The following is a 15,130-nucleotide window of genomic DNA, read 5'->3' as shown; positions in this document are numbered from 1 at the left end:
ATTAGAAACTGAAAAGAAAGTATAAAAGACAAATTCTCATATATTCCTAAAATTACAATGACAAAGAAGAAAAGAGATCGATAACAATGCAACGTCTAGCCAAAGGCTTTTAAACTTTCCTGACGTCACAGAATCTATTGTATGAAAAAGAGGGAAAACTTTCACCAAATACTAACAAAGTTTTTAAGTGCTTATATGCATTTGCATTATAATTATACACAGATACAGATTTTATTTTAGTTTGAAGGAAGTCATCCATGATAAAGAGTACCTAAAAATGCTGATATTATCCTAGGCAATAATTTTGACTGTGAGCTCCTTAAAGACAAGGATTATGTATTTTCATCTCTAAATCCCCTGGCAACAAATACTTGTACTGTACATGGATGGATGGATGGATGGATGCAGGGATGGTCTGTTGGTAGGTTGGCTGGATGGTGGGAAGGGAGAGAAGAAGGAGGTAAGTTGCTTTACAAAGATGTAACTTTCCTTGTTGTTACTTTTTTAAGTTAAGTTTAAACAATACCTCACCCAAACCTTACCAAGTAGTGGCAATACTTGTAAAAGTCAGTGCACTGGGGTAAAGATAAGCCTACTTCCAAATAAGCTGGGAAAGGAGTCAGGTTCAGAAATGATATGCTTATATAAACTAAAACTATTTTTAGAAATAGAAATTTCACCAACAAAAAAACACCAGGTGGAATTCCAAAAAGAAGAAAGTGAGAAGAAGGTAGTAGACATTTGGTAGTCATCATTTCAACAAGGTTGCAAGTTTTTATCTGATTTACATAAAGAAATGATCTCATAACTTGATTTAAAAAAACAAACAGAACAATCTAATCATGTTATTTTATATAATCTTGGAATGTCATGAAACATAGTTTGGAGAAAACAAGGGCTGTAACTTTAAGTTCAGCCACCCTCCAAATGGTCAATTTTTACCCATTCTGATAAGATGGTTAAACTGTCAAAGGTTCACCAATAATCAGAAATCAAAGCTAATCCATTCCTTTACAGCTGCATCCAAACGAAAATGTGATTTGGACAATAAAAAACTTATATAAACATCAACAATCCCGCACAAGGTATACCCAGTTACAAGGGTCACTGCATTCCAGGGGAGCCCAAGCATTACACCCCGATCTAGTATCAGAGGCCATTTAGAGTTCCTCTTAATGCAGATACAATTTATAAACTACAACTTATTTGTACCCAAAACAATACTATCTAGTGATGGAATTGTATTTATTGTCATATCAGGTTAGCAGGTTAACAGCGCTAGAGTAACGGAAGATGAAATTCAAATGTTGAAAAGGATTTTGTTATGTACTCAGAGGAGTGTCTTGACAGCAGTCACTTCAAATATCTTCTTCTTCTACAGGTTAAGAATTTGAAGGCAATAACCTGAACGTGGACAGTTACCATCATCAAATGTTATGCTACCGACGGGAGCTTTTTAGAAAACTCCATTTCCCCATTCTATTAACGTCCATTAGACAAGGAGAAAACTTTGATCCAAATCCCAATTTTCCAAAACCATTATGAGACAGATCGTTCAGGGTAAGTTACTAGTCGCTTGTTACTCAAAAAAACGGAAAAAGCTGTCCTTGCACGAACGGATTTCTACAAGCACATGATGCACGTGTTAATTTGTTGCATTAAACGGGGAAGGCTTAAAATTAACTTGTTTTCCGGGTCAAAAAGATAAACAGCAAAGGAAATGGCAACAGCAGGCAAAATTATTTGAATATTAGTTTTAATCTTCTCAAGAAGGAAAAGGAAATGTATGTTCTTTTTGGATATTTCAAGGGAGAGACAAAACAAATATGCTGAAATGGTTGGGACTTTCTAGTTATAGACTGTTGCCAAAGTAGTAGGAAGATGGAAAAAAATGACCAAGGACTTAATTCCTGCTGGGAAGTAGGGGAGACCTGAAGGAGAGAACACACAGCTAATATAAGTTTCCATTAGTGGTAGAGAGAGAAAAAAATAATCAAAGCCACTCGATAAAGCTGTGATCATGATTTAACGTAGTAAAAATGAATGATTAAATAGAACTAAGTGCTAAATAAGAAAAGACATCTATGTATCAGTGAACTTAAATTTTTCATTCATTATTTTTAAAAAACTAATTTGAGAGTCACTTTTATGGCACGCATACACTCTGTGAAAGAGCTGAAAGGTGGACTTGCAACTCCCTGATCCCCAGATTTACATGGTACCTCAGACTAACTGAGATCTCCTGTGTTTATCATCACCCTTGGAAATAAGAAAACACCAAGTATGTACCTTTCTGACTTTGTGCCAATGCAATTTCCTTCTTCTTTATAATAACAGGGTTTCAAGTCAACGCATCATCTTTTATATTTTTCATTAACACATGTTGACTCCCTTTTCCCCCCTCTTCAGATTATTGAATATAAAATAGCAAACAATATCTGAAAGCATACTTCTAAGATAGAGTGTTTTCTATAAAACTTCCTCTTCTCTATCAATGCCCAAGAGATGATTTCAAAGTAATTTAAAAATAGATTATACGTTTCAGCAACATCTCCTGTTTATTTTCTGGCCTACTAATAGCTTTTTATTAAGCAGCTGTTCCTACTGAGTTTACTGTCTTCTTGCTCGAATGGCCATAGCCCGTGACACCTCAGCATTTTCACACAGCTCATTAGATGGAGCACAGTTTAGAATACAGTGATGGAAATTAGTCCCTCCCAAAGGATTAGAGCTAAAATAAACCAATCCTACTATTGGTCAAATCATATGTGATTCCCCCCCGCAAAAGGCATAAGCTATGTATCTCTTTGCTTTTGCATTTTTACTTTATAGAGTTTAAGAACTATATCTTGTTTATAAGGAATTCTAAAGGCAGATCATAGACTTTAATGTTGAAAATATGGGCCCTGAATTAGGACTGCTTCAAAACTGCATCTGCCAATCACTCACTATTTAACTAAGGCTCACTAAGACTCAGGTTTGCACGTGCAAAATGGGATAAAAATATTCTCTGTTTGTAGGGTTGTTATAAGTATTAAATGGGATATGTATATAGAGTACTTTATACAGAGCTTCTGACATTGTAAGCACTGGATTTTATCACTTTATATAATATCATTATAAATAAAATCATTACTATAATCATTATCATCATCATGTGAACATAAAGGATGGACTCTCCAGATGGGCATCCTTCCAGCATCTACCAAAAACCTAATGTACCATTTATATCGGAAGCCTCCCTTCTGGCCTGAATCCCCTCCTAGATTTTCTGGGACTCTCTTTGTAACAGGCAAACACATTTTTATAAGGGTAAAGCTACTTTAGAAGCCAGCTGCTTATACCCCTTTGCCTGCCTGAGGAAGCCAACTTGTGTCAGACTTTACATTTATTTTTGTTAAATTTCATCTTACTGGTACTAGCCCAGCTTTTCAGGCTGTCAAAACAATTTCAAATCTTGGTTCTGGCTTCTATTCTATTAGTTATCCCTCCTAGCTGTGTCATTCACAAATTTGAAAGCATGTCTTCATCCAAAACAGTTGACAAAATACTGATTAAGCACAGCCAAGTACAGGGTCCTATGGCATATCCCCAGAATCTTTCACTTTAGGTAAGATGGAAAATAAACACTATTAAAAATAATTTAATAGTAAAAAGACATTAACAATCACTGACTATGCTAAACAGTATTTTTAGGGTGTTTTTTTAAACAGTTTATCGAGGTTTAATTTATACGACATAAAATTACCTGTTTTAAAATTCAATGATTTTTAGTACATTTACGGAATTGCATGATTACCACCAAATTAATTTTAGAACATTTCCATCACCCCAAAGAGATCCTTTGTGCCCATATGCAGTCAATCCCCATGTCCAGCTCCAGACCCAGGCAACCAAGAGTATATTTTCTGTCTCCCTACATTGGCCTTTTTTGCACATACCATTTAAATTGAATCATACGACACATTTGAGTCCTTTCACTTAGCATAGTATTTTTGAGGTTCATCCATGTTGGAGGAGGTATTAGTAATCTGTAACTTTTATTGCTAAATAGTATACCATTTTAGGAATATACCATGCAAACACTGTACACACATTACCCCGCTTTAACACTTACAGCAATTGTAAGAGGTAGATGCCACACACCGGCATCCTTATAGTGAAGATGAAGAACCTGAGGCTTGGAGAAACTAAGAAGTTTACTCAAAGACTAAGTGTGCTGTGGAAAAGCCAAAATCTGAACCCAGACAGGCTGACTCCACTCCAATATACCTAACCTACCGTGCCTCCAGTTTCATGACAATTATCAGGCATTTGAGAAAGTACATGCCCACAATATCAGCTAGACTACTCATCATTAGCCATATTTTCCACAAGGATGCCATTCAAACTGCTGCCCCCTATCCTGCTGAATGACAACTGTCCTGTCCAAAAGCTGTCCTGTCCAAAAGCTGTTCTTTAGTGTACCAGTCACGAAGATAAGGGAGATTAATTTTGTGCGACTTATTTGGCGTAAATCCAAACGGATTCTCAGTCCATTTAATACCTGTGCTTTCCAAACAGAGATTTTGAAAGGATTTGGAAAGTACTCTAAAAATCCAATTACAAGTTATTTATCTATTTTTAAATTGAGGTATAGTTGATGTGCAATGTTACATAAGTTTCAGCTGTACAACATGGTTATTTACAGTTTTTGAAGGTCATACTCCATTTATAGTTATTATAAAATATTGACTATATTCCCTGTGTTGTACACTATATCCTTATAGCTTATTTTTTTTACACATAATAGTTTGTACCTCTTAATCCCCTAACCCTATCTTGCCCCTCTCCTCTTCCCTCTCCCCACTGGTAACTACTAGTTTGTTCTTTACAAATGTGAGTCTGTTTCTTTTTTGTTATATTCACTAGCTTGTTTTATTTTTCAGATTCCACATGTAAGTGATATCATACAGTATTTGTCTTTCTCTGTCGGACTTACTTCACTTCACATAATGCCCTCCCAGTCTATCCACGTTGATGCAAATGGCAAAATTTCAAATTAGTTTCCAAGAACACCTTTAATACATTTTACAGTCAATATTTCAGAATTTCACAGGTAACTGCTTGAAATATCTTTAAAAAAAAGACTTGATGCATTCTGCATAGCACACAGGTTAAGGGCAGGAAACCCAGATAACCAGACTGTCTAGATTTAAATAGTAGCGCAATTTTGGACAAGTTACGGAACCTCTCTGGGACTCAGTTTTGCAGTATTTGACATGGAGGTTAAAAAGGATGCATGCATCATGAGTGCTGCTTTGAGGAGTAAATGAGTTAATACCTGCAAAGCACTTAGAGTGGGACTCAGCACATAATACATGCTCAGTAAGTTTAGGTATTATTATTGCTATTGCTAATTTTATATTATTATTGTTATTAGGAGGCAGAGAAGTACATCCTGAAGCACAAATAGCTTTAATCATGGCAGTTAAATAAGCAAACAAAAATAGGTATCAATAAAAAAAGAACTGATACGGGAAACTGGGGGAAGGGAGTATATATGGAAGATCGTGCACATCTATGGACTATCATGGGTCATGTTTTGAAATAAAACAGAATGTAAAAAGTCCCTAGAGAAAAAAAAAATAAGTAAACTGCTTCCATTAAAGCTAAACTGTGAATACATACTTTACTTGTGTTCTTGAGCTCACTAGATCCTATTGCACACGGAGTGATGCGACACTAATGTCACATCTTTACCCCCTTGAGTAGGAATACCTAAGAATTCAAATTTATAAAGGGGATATTAACTTCAGTGTATAAGAGGTTAGTGACTTAGTTTAAACAATGGAATAAAATAAATGGCATCTTTTTTTTTCTTTGAACTCACTTCTTTGTCAACACAATAGTGGTGATTGAAAAGAGCACTACAGTGTTTCAATAAAAAAATAGTATTTCCCACCATATACTCATTTTTTAAATCCTTTTTGTCCATCTTGTACCTGTTGCATTAAAAAAAGAATTCAACATGATGACAATATCCCCAAACTCATGGGAAAATATTTGGCAAAATCTTTCAAATCCCATTAACTTTACAGATTTTTGTACTTAAGCAATTTAGCCTAAGGTAAAATCTCTCTCTCTGAATAAGAAAATCTGCTTGCATAAAATATTCAATGCTATTTAAAACAGAAAACACTGAAAACAATCTAACTATCCAAAAAGTAATAGGTGAATTTCTAAGTAAATTACTTTGTCATTAGTGGATAGACTATAGTGCAGCCATTAAAAATAATTACACTGCCCATGCTGGATGTCTATGATGAAATATTAATGTTAAAGCTAAAAATAGAAACTATCTGAGCTACGGAAGCAACTGTCAAATTATGCATCCATGTAGTCAAGGGGTAGAAGGCGACATGGACAAATGAAAACAGTTGATTTGTTCTAATTATATTAGATAGTGGGCTCCTCACATGCACTGGTATAAAGCAGACTTGGGTTGAATGTAGTTTCCTTCTCCTTAAGTGAGTGTGAGGTTGATGGTTATTTTCCCTTAGATTTCCTGCTATGATGATGATGATGAAGATGACGATGATGACCACCACTGTCATCAGCATCATTACTGTATGGTTTAGGGTTAAACAGGCTTAACATTAACTAACAGATCCTTAAGGGTAATTTTCTTAAGGTCAGTCTCTGAGGAAATTAATATCTACTTTTATAATAGAAGTCAAATGAAAAAAAAGGCTTCAATTCATGGAAAATTATAAATACATTTATTCAAGTAAGTTTGCCTATTTCAAATAAACATTTAAATTAATCCATTATTAATCATAAGTTTACTGAGTTCTTGCAAAGGGCCAGGCACTCAACTGCATGCCCGAACATGAGACTGAGCCAGAAACATGGGTTTATTGTCTGGTGGGTGACGGAGAAAAATACGCACACAATTACAATCTATGTGATAGACACTATGCTAACGGAAGCCATAGGTATGAAGAACAGCACAGAAAGGGAACCTAATCAAGGCTGGTGAGTTGGGAAGGTAGAGAAGGTATTACCCCAGGATAAAGCCCCAGAGGAAGGAACCTCAGCATATGAAACCAGAACAGGAAGGAGGAGTTAGGTAAATAAGGGGGGCTTGGAAAATGAGAGCTCAGTTACCCAGTAACTTTCTGGCTGATGAGGAAGACCAAAGGCAAGGAAGGGCACTTATCTCTGTAGCACTGCTGCCCAACTCAACTTTCTCTGATGATGCGAATGTTCTAATATCTGTGCTGTCCAGTAAGGTAGCCACCAGCCACAAGTGACCAATGAGCATCTGAAATAAGGGTAGGGTGATCCAGGAACTGAAATTTTAATTTCATTTGATTCTAATTAACTTAAATTTAAATAGTAAGAGGTGGCTAGCAGCTACATTATTGGAGAGCACAGCTTTGGCGTAACTAAAGTAAGTTCACTGTGACTACGGCAAAAGGTGTGGGATGGTGAAGAAGGAGGGAGGTGGCAAGAGGCAAGGCAGGTGGAGGCTTAACTCCCTGGGGATGTGTGTGTCATGTGATGTGCAGGGTGCCACCACAACCATGGTGTAAGGGGAAACGATGTACATGAGGGTAAGGAGACCATGGAGGCCAGTCAACAAGGCACTTACAGACTGAGATACCCACCTCACCTTACCGCCTCCCTGCTAATGATACCCTGAATTCTGCAGACTGAAATAAGTAAAGCTGACCTACTTAATACACTGAAGTGTGGGCAGTTATGGTGGGATGTGGAGGGGAGGAAAGGAAGAGTATTTTGTTTGTGTTTTTGTCTATACATTTTCTAGAATTCTACACAGTTGGGATTTTTTCATTTCTCTTACACTGATGTCCCAAACCACAAAAGGATGCTCTGCTTTGAACCTCCAGTCTCCTGGATCATTCCTGTTATGTAATGACAACTTATAACCAAGAATAATGCAGTGATTTCATAATCAAGCCTGAACTTCATAAAAGTTTCTATTGAAAATGGAATTGAAGAACACAGGCTAAAGGCAAGGAGACCGATCACCATGACGTCATAGTATTGATAAATTAAGCGAGAAATACTAGAGGTTTTAACAAGGTAGCAATATACAGTAGACCCTCTGTATTTGCAGGTCAGACATCCTCATTCAACCAACCGCGGATGAGGTACTATGCTTAAGACCTGCTGTTGTTTGAATTTGCGGACGCACATTCTGCAGATAATGAGGGCTGAAAACTGGACTTGAGCATTCGTGTATTTTGGTATCTGTGACGAGGGCTGGAACCAATCAACTGCAGATACTGAGGGACCACACTGTATAAGGGATGAACCAAACAGCTACAGTCGAGAATTTGACAGGAGATGTAACAGACAGACTTGGGATTGACTGCATGTGGGCAGAGAGGTATAGGGAATGATAAGCAGTGATACCCTGTTCCAGCTGGACCAGAGTAGATGGTGGTACCACTGGTGGAGATATAGAATTTAGGAACTACCATCACTGGATTCTGATTTTGCTACTTCCTAGGTGGGTGACTTTTATCAAGTCACTTAACTTCTTAGGGCCCATCGTTCAATTAGGTCAGACCAGATGACTGATGAGATCTGTTATCTGATTTTAGGGGTATATTTCCAAAGACACGTTTGTTTTTTATTATCAAACACTTGAATTAAAGAAAACTTGTCTTTCAAAAAATGTTAGTCAACAAAAAATAGTATTATGTGCCATGGCTCTTCGCTTGATCTCAATTTTGACTGTGGATAGGAGTCTATGATTCCATTTGTTGGTAATTCGATATGCTGAATTACATACCTAAGCTATAGACATACATACATGTCCTGGAATACATCCTTATGTGTACCAATAAATAACATTATGTTCTACAATAAATCATAAAAGAGTCATAAATGCGAAATGACAAAGCACACTATCAAAGTCTCCCCTAGGCGATATTGTTTTTGCACAAATTCTGTATTTATTCTACCTTGCTTTTCCTTAAGTAGTGGTAATAGTGTCTACTATGATTAAAACATATTTCATATCAAATAGAATTGTCTCAAATCAATTTTCACAGCTACTTGAAGTCCAAGGTATTCAGAAGATGGCAACTTTCATATTCAATCTGAGCCATATCCATCATTTATCTTGATAGAATGAGTTTTAGGACTGAAACCGTGGAAGTGGGAAACACACACACACACGCACACACAAGGATGTGTGGATCTGCTCTTAAAGTTAAATAGCTAAGAATGATTGTGGGGTGGTTACTACTTTTTGTATTTAGAAACTTTCTAGCTTGACCTCCCACAGCCCAAAATTCTTCACTGGAGTTGTTCAGAATGAGCCCTCCAGAAACAGACAATGTAACAATGAAGGAATCCATGCTTTTGTTCCCCCTACCATAAGGACATGGAGACAGATGACTAGTTAAGCATAAGGATATACAATAGAGCTGTCATAGTTCTGTCAATGTAAGCTCTCTGGATTTGAATTTTCACCTCTACCATTTATTAATGGTCTGTCTTGGGCCAACTGCCCAGCCTTTTAAAGCCTCATCCTCCACATCTGTAAAAGGGAATTATGAGCAGAATCCACCTTATCACATTGTTGTGAACACTATCTATCGACAGATCTATCTACCATATTATTTATGTACTAAGAGATTTCATTACATATTTCATATTTTTTCCATCAATTGAAGTCATTATTTATTAATGCTCAAATTGTCCCATTTTAGGTCAATGGGGAGCCCTGCACGTTGACTCTTTATCCTTTGTTATTATCCCCTTTGTCTTTGATAGTTTCCTTGTTTTCTGGTTTGGCAAGAGACCTCGGTCATTTTGTACGTTTCCTAGAAGTCAGGAATATTCGTTTGCTTTGCTCACTGATATATCCAAGGTACCTTAAAATGTTCTCAATAACCATTTTTTGAATGAATGAATGAATTAGCATGTAACACATTTTCCACAAAAGTTATCTATTTTTATTTGTCATGGTATTACAAGAATTTCTGCCTCAAGAACATAACAATGTAACTCTTTCAGTTCAATTTAATTTAGTCACTTACTGAGGCCTTGCTGTGGGTACCCGCCCACCCCCCACCCCATGCACAAATGTTTTAGCTGGTATGAAGAGTTTAAGTACTGTTAACAAGCACAACATATAACTATATTACAAGGTAGATGAAAGGAACATGAAAGGATTAAAAGAGGCAATCACACTTTTACTGCACCTCAAAAATTCTTTAGTCCTTTCGATACCATCTTCCTTGTATTAGAATTAGGGGGTTCTAATGTCAAACGTGTTTCTGGGATAAATCTTACCTTCCTTCTGCAATGGAAGAAATCTGTTTAAATCTTCATTTGCAATTTTATTTTTGCTTTCACTGCCAAAGCCCTGTACTGTCTTTGACTTCCTTTGTTTTTCAACTTTTTCTCAATAGTAATTTAGTTTTAATCACATAACCACCTTTCCTGTACTCGACCATTTCCAAAATAATTTTGTTTACCATTTAAGTAAAACTCGCCCTTAATTTATCTGCTGGAAAGCTGAGGACAAACTTTTAAACTCAGGATTCTTTCCCTTATTCAAATTTTAAACAGCTAAAGAAATACTTCACATCTGTAACATATCAAAACTACTCAAAAAAAACAACCCATTTTGTGCCACATCTGAGCTTTTAAAGTAGACTTTCAAACATGTATTGATTGCCTCCAGCTTTGCCTAGAATGAGGCAGTTATAAGTGTTCTCAGAAGGTAAAAATCCAAGACTCTAATACAAGATGCAGTTAAGGTTAATGAAAAGTTCATTGGCAGACAATTCTGACACCATGCCCTACTAATGCTTAGAACACTCAGATGAGAGATTTCTTAATTTGCCATGCTGGCACATGCCACGATCACCTCATTCTGGAATACTGTGAACCAACACACCTCTGGAGGGACAGATGGTTTCCAATTCAACCAAGCCTGATGATTTACAAGTTTAACATTTTTGGAGGACAATCGCAAGATGAAGTGAGCATTATTCCTAGAATTAACAATTTCAGAAGGGAAATGCTAATTTTTCCTCATTAAAAAGAGAGAACACAGATGTCACTCACTTCCAAGAGAAAAAATGACTGTAGCTCTAGAGCATGCCGTCCTTTTAGGGAACATAAAGCGGGAGGTGCGAAGCAGAAATCTAACCCTCTGCCATCTTCCCAATCTCTTCATGATAGATAGATTTATGTGTATTTTTCTCCAAATATATATGGTTAATTAACACATTTATGTTCTGCATCCCCCCTGCCCCAATTTAGGATTTTCTTTCATTCCTTCCTGAATAAATCTAGTCTGGCAGTCTCTAGGAACAAATCCTGGTTCTGTCAATAACGAAAGTGTAGCTCCTTGAAAACCACAATCACTTTCTGGGACTGAGTTGGAGACTTCCTTTTACTTATCTGTACGATGCGGGGACAGGGTAACCTCTTCGATGTTCCGTGTCTTTTTAGTCTTTGGCTCAAAATGGTCTGTACCCTTTATGAATTCCTATAGCTCTAGATACTGGTGCTACATTCATTCAGAAAAATGAATTCAGCCAATACTGTACAGAGAGTCTTACAGGGCAAGTTAACTTTCAAATACACACGCCATCCCTTCCCCTTCAAAAGTGGCAGTGCCCTGAGGGCAAAGACTGTATTTTGTCCTCCTTGCATTTTTGTGAAGCATCTAACCCTAAACCTTACACATATCATCAGGTGCTTCCTCAATACCTGTGCAATGATTTGCTGATGGACTTATCACTAAACTTTCTTCAGTTCTACTTGGGAGGCTGTACATATAGGCAGGACTGTACATGTGCTACGCTCCTAAAATGAGAGCCAGAACAGGTCAGTTTTTAATCCAAGCTCAAGTGGGCAAGAAGAAACATTTTTTTCTCATGGGTAAAGCTGTTAGAGCAGAGTTCTTCAGAAGAACTTGACAGGGGGAAATAAGTGATGGGGCTGGAAAGTCTGTTGGCCTCTCATGGTAGCAGAACAAGAGTGCTGGGAAAAAGTTCCAATATTAAAACAAGATCAGAAGTGAGAGTAGATGTGAAGTTAAGAGGAGCATTTACTACCCATTCCAGAATGAACAAGAGTTTAGAGAAGAAATAAGAAACAAAAAGGAATAAGTTGTATAATTTTATCTGTAGACAAAATACATTGTTGGAAAGTGAAAAACTACCCAATATCCATGTTTGCTAAAAATAAGTGACATACACCTAAACATAAAAGAAATTCCATAGTACTTTGAAAAGCAATGCCACTCCCATGTAATACATTTATACTGGTGAATAGTTATATAGAAACATTTCTCTCACAATCTTTAGTCAAAAATGTCAGCTCACATATTAACCCAAATACACCTTGTACGTCCTTCCACTAGGTGAGTAAGGAGACTTTAGATGAGCAACTCAGTGAAATTGAATTTAATTTTCCCACTAAGACATAAGGAAGTAGATTCTCACATAGGGCAGGAATTTAAACATTTGACTTTTCTACTGGGCCCATAAGCCAACAGATAGGAAACAGCGGATCAAGAGAATGGAAGGTCTATTTTTGCATTTGCTCAAAAAGTTCACCTAGTTTCTATAAACCAACTGAAACACTGGTTGAAAAATGGGCATTACCTCCAAACAGCAAATTGTATATTCTGATTACAATATACGGTCCTACCCAAATGAGGCTCCAACCGGACCCAGTGTTAGAAGATTTCTCTAATTGTATGACAAATCTACATGAGAAAAGCAAAAGACTATTGCAAATTATGTGGTGCATTTTTCCTGTTCAACATTATTCTAAAAATTTTAGATTGTAAAAGATGCATAGTCCATTAGAGAACAGACTCGTGGCTGCCAAGGGGGAGGGGGTGGCGGAGGGAATGGAGTGGGAGGTTGGGGTAAGCAGATGCAAGCTAGTATATATAGCATGGATAAACAACAAGGTCCTACTGTAGAGCACAGGGAACTATATTCAGTGTACTAGGATAAACTATAATGGAAAAGAATATGAAAAAAGGATGTGTGTGTGTGTGTGTGCGCGCGTGTGTATATATCTCTGAATCACTTTGCTGTACAGCAGAAATTAACACAACGTTGTAAATCAACTATACTTCAATAAAAATATTAAAAACTGGAAAAAAAATGCATAGTCCACGCAACTGGGAGTAGATTAAGTAGATTAGATTAAGAATAAGCCATCATGTTGGTTGTGACCACTGTTAGAATGAGAGTACCTGCCAGAAAATCAAATGATCACTTGCAGGCTTTCCCTGACTCTGTCAGTTGCTTAATAAAATCACTCACTGTTTTCTTGGTTAGACTAGTTCCAACTTTAAAAGCAGAATATTAGAAATAATTGCCATATGTAAGAGGCAAAGAACTAAGTAAATGGTTATTAGTTTACACATTGGAATATTTTTAGGAATGACACGGTATTTCTCAACTTAATAAAAAAAGTAAAACTTAGTTAACTTATCAGGATTTGTGGAAAATTGTCACAGTAAAGAGAGACATGGGTGGTTGGTTAGCTAACTGTCAGCCTATCCTTTTCTGTGATAACAGAATTCCATTTCTCTTCAGAGCAACAATGAATTCAGCCAGTGATGATGTATGACTGGGCTGGGTCAGTTATAGCAATCTTATTTCTCTTTGCTAGATATTTACATATCTGGACCCTTCAAGCTAGAAATAGCTGTGAGCTGGTTTTAACTAATGAGCTTTGAGCAAAGTTTTACATGGGAAGTGTGTTTTTAGGGAAACATTCACTTTAAAAAAAATAAAATGATAGGAATAAGAGAGAGCTTAATGGTGCATCCCTTCCCCATTTTTTCCTACTTTCACCACTGATATGATCCCTGCAGGAATGACAGCCGTCTTGAGACCATACACTGAGATGCATGAGAACTAAAGGCGAAGCCACAAGAGCAGAGAGGAAAGAAAGAACCAGCCGAGGTCACTGATGACAACAGTGAGCCTCTGAGTTAACCTTGGACCCACCTAACCCAGAGTCTTTCAATTAAGTGAGGATAACGTAATGTTTAAGGCACATATTCTGCAGCCTGACACGTTTCTAAACGGTACAGTCCTCTCTGCAGAATCCACCCACAAGAGCCCATCAAAGAAGTCTCCATTTCTCAAATGTAATATATCCCATCTCTTAGGCGACGCCCGAGTGGTCTGCTCTAACGATCTGCTTATCTCATATGCTTGGGGATACTCTTCTCTTTTTCTCTGTATAGGAAAGGGGTCACAGACCCAAACTAAGATATGCCCTTTGCCCTAGAAATGTATTCATAACATGCGATATGAAACACACAGTTTCACGGGGCTTGGGGAGCTCCCTGAACCATCCATCAATTCCTGGTATGGTCTTCAGAGAGGATCCACATATAAGAATCCTGGATTTAAATGATTTCTTATGGCTTTACTCTTAATATTGCTTTTTGATTAATTTCATTTCATAAGATAGATAAAATAAATGCCAACTTTGGTCTTATTTATAGAACTCTTTGTGCTTCAGTGTCTTAAAAAGGACAGGACTCAGTTGACAAGGAGCAGCAAAGTGAGGGAATGATGACGTCTGGATGATGACTTAGGAGAGACTGAGTCTGGGCATGATTCTGTCCCCATCTTCAGAGTGACCAAGGTCATTTTGAATTTCAGGTCCCTCATCTATAAAATATGGAAAATGATACCCAGTTCATCTAACTCTTTTGAAAAGTATAGTGGTATCACTGGGTGCTGTCTGAATGGTAGATTAAAGGTAGAGTTTTCATTAGTAGGAGGGACCAGGACACTGCAAGGCCAAGTTCAAGTCTGTCTCTGTCATATCTGGTCTCAATCAAAAAAGAGGATTCTGTTCTGCTCTTAAAAAGCTGGTTTTGTTCTATTTAAAGGTTTATTCATTTATTACATAATTACTGTTAAGAATAAGAAGAATATTAGTTATTATTTACTGCAATACCTCCGTCTACCAGGCATTCTACCCAGAACTTTACATATATTATTTTATATTACCATCACAAGTCAGATATTACAACCCACATTTGAGGAAACAGTGGCTCGGAGACACAGAGTAACTTATAAAGAGTCACACAAACACAAGTAGCAGG

General features: G+C 37.1%; 1 protein-coding gene across 5 annotated transcripts in view; it reads right to left on the bottom strand.

Annotated features, from left to right (window-relative positions):
- The window catches only part of CNTN4 (contactin 4), a 928,656-nt gene that overhangs the window by 550,404 nt on the left and 363,122 nt on the right, over positions 1 to 15,130 (bottom strand). The gene's annotated exons all lie outside the window — the stretch shown is intronic.

This window comes from Balaenoptera physalus (assembly GCF_965194825.1).
Source record: "Balaenoptera physalus genome assembly, chromosome: 11".
Classification (NCBI taxonomy): domain Eukaryota; kingdom Metazoa; phylum Chordata; class Mammalia; order Artiodactyla; family Balaenopteridae; genus Balaenoptera; species Balaenoptera physalus.
The sequence above is the reverse complement of the archived record's forward strand: the minus strand, read 5'-3'. Positions and strand labels throughout refer to the sequence as shown.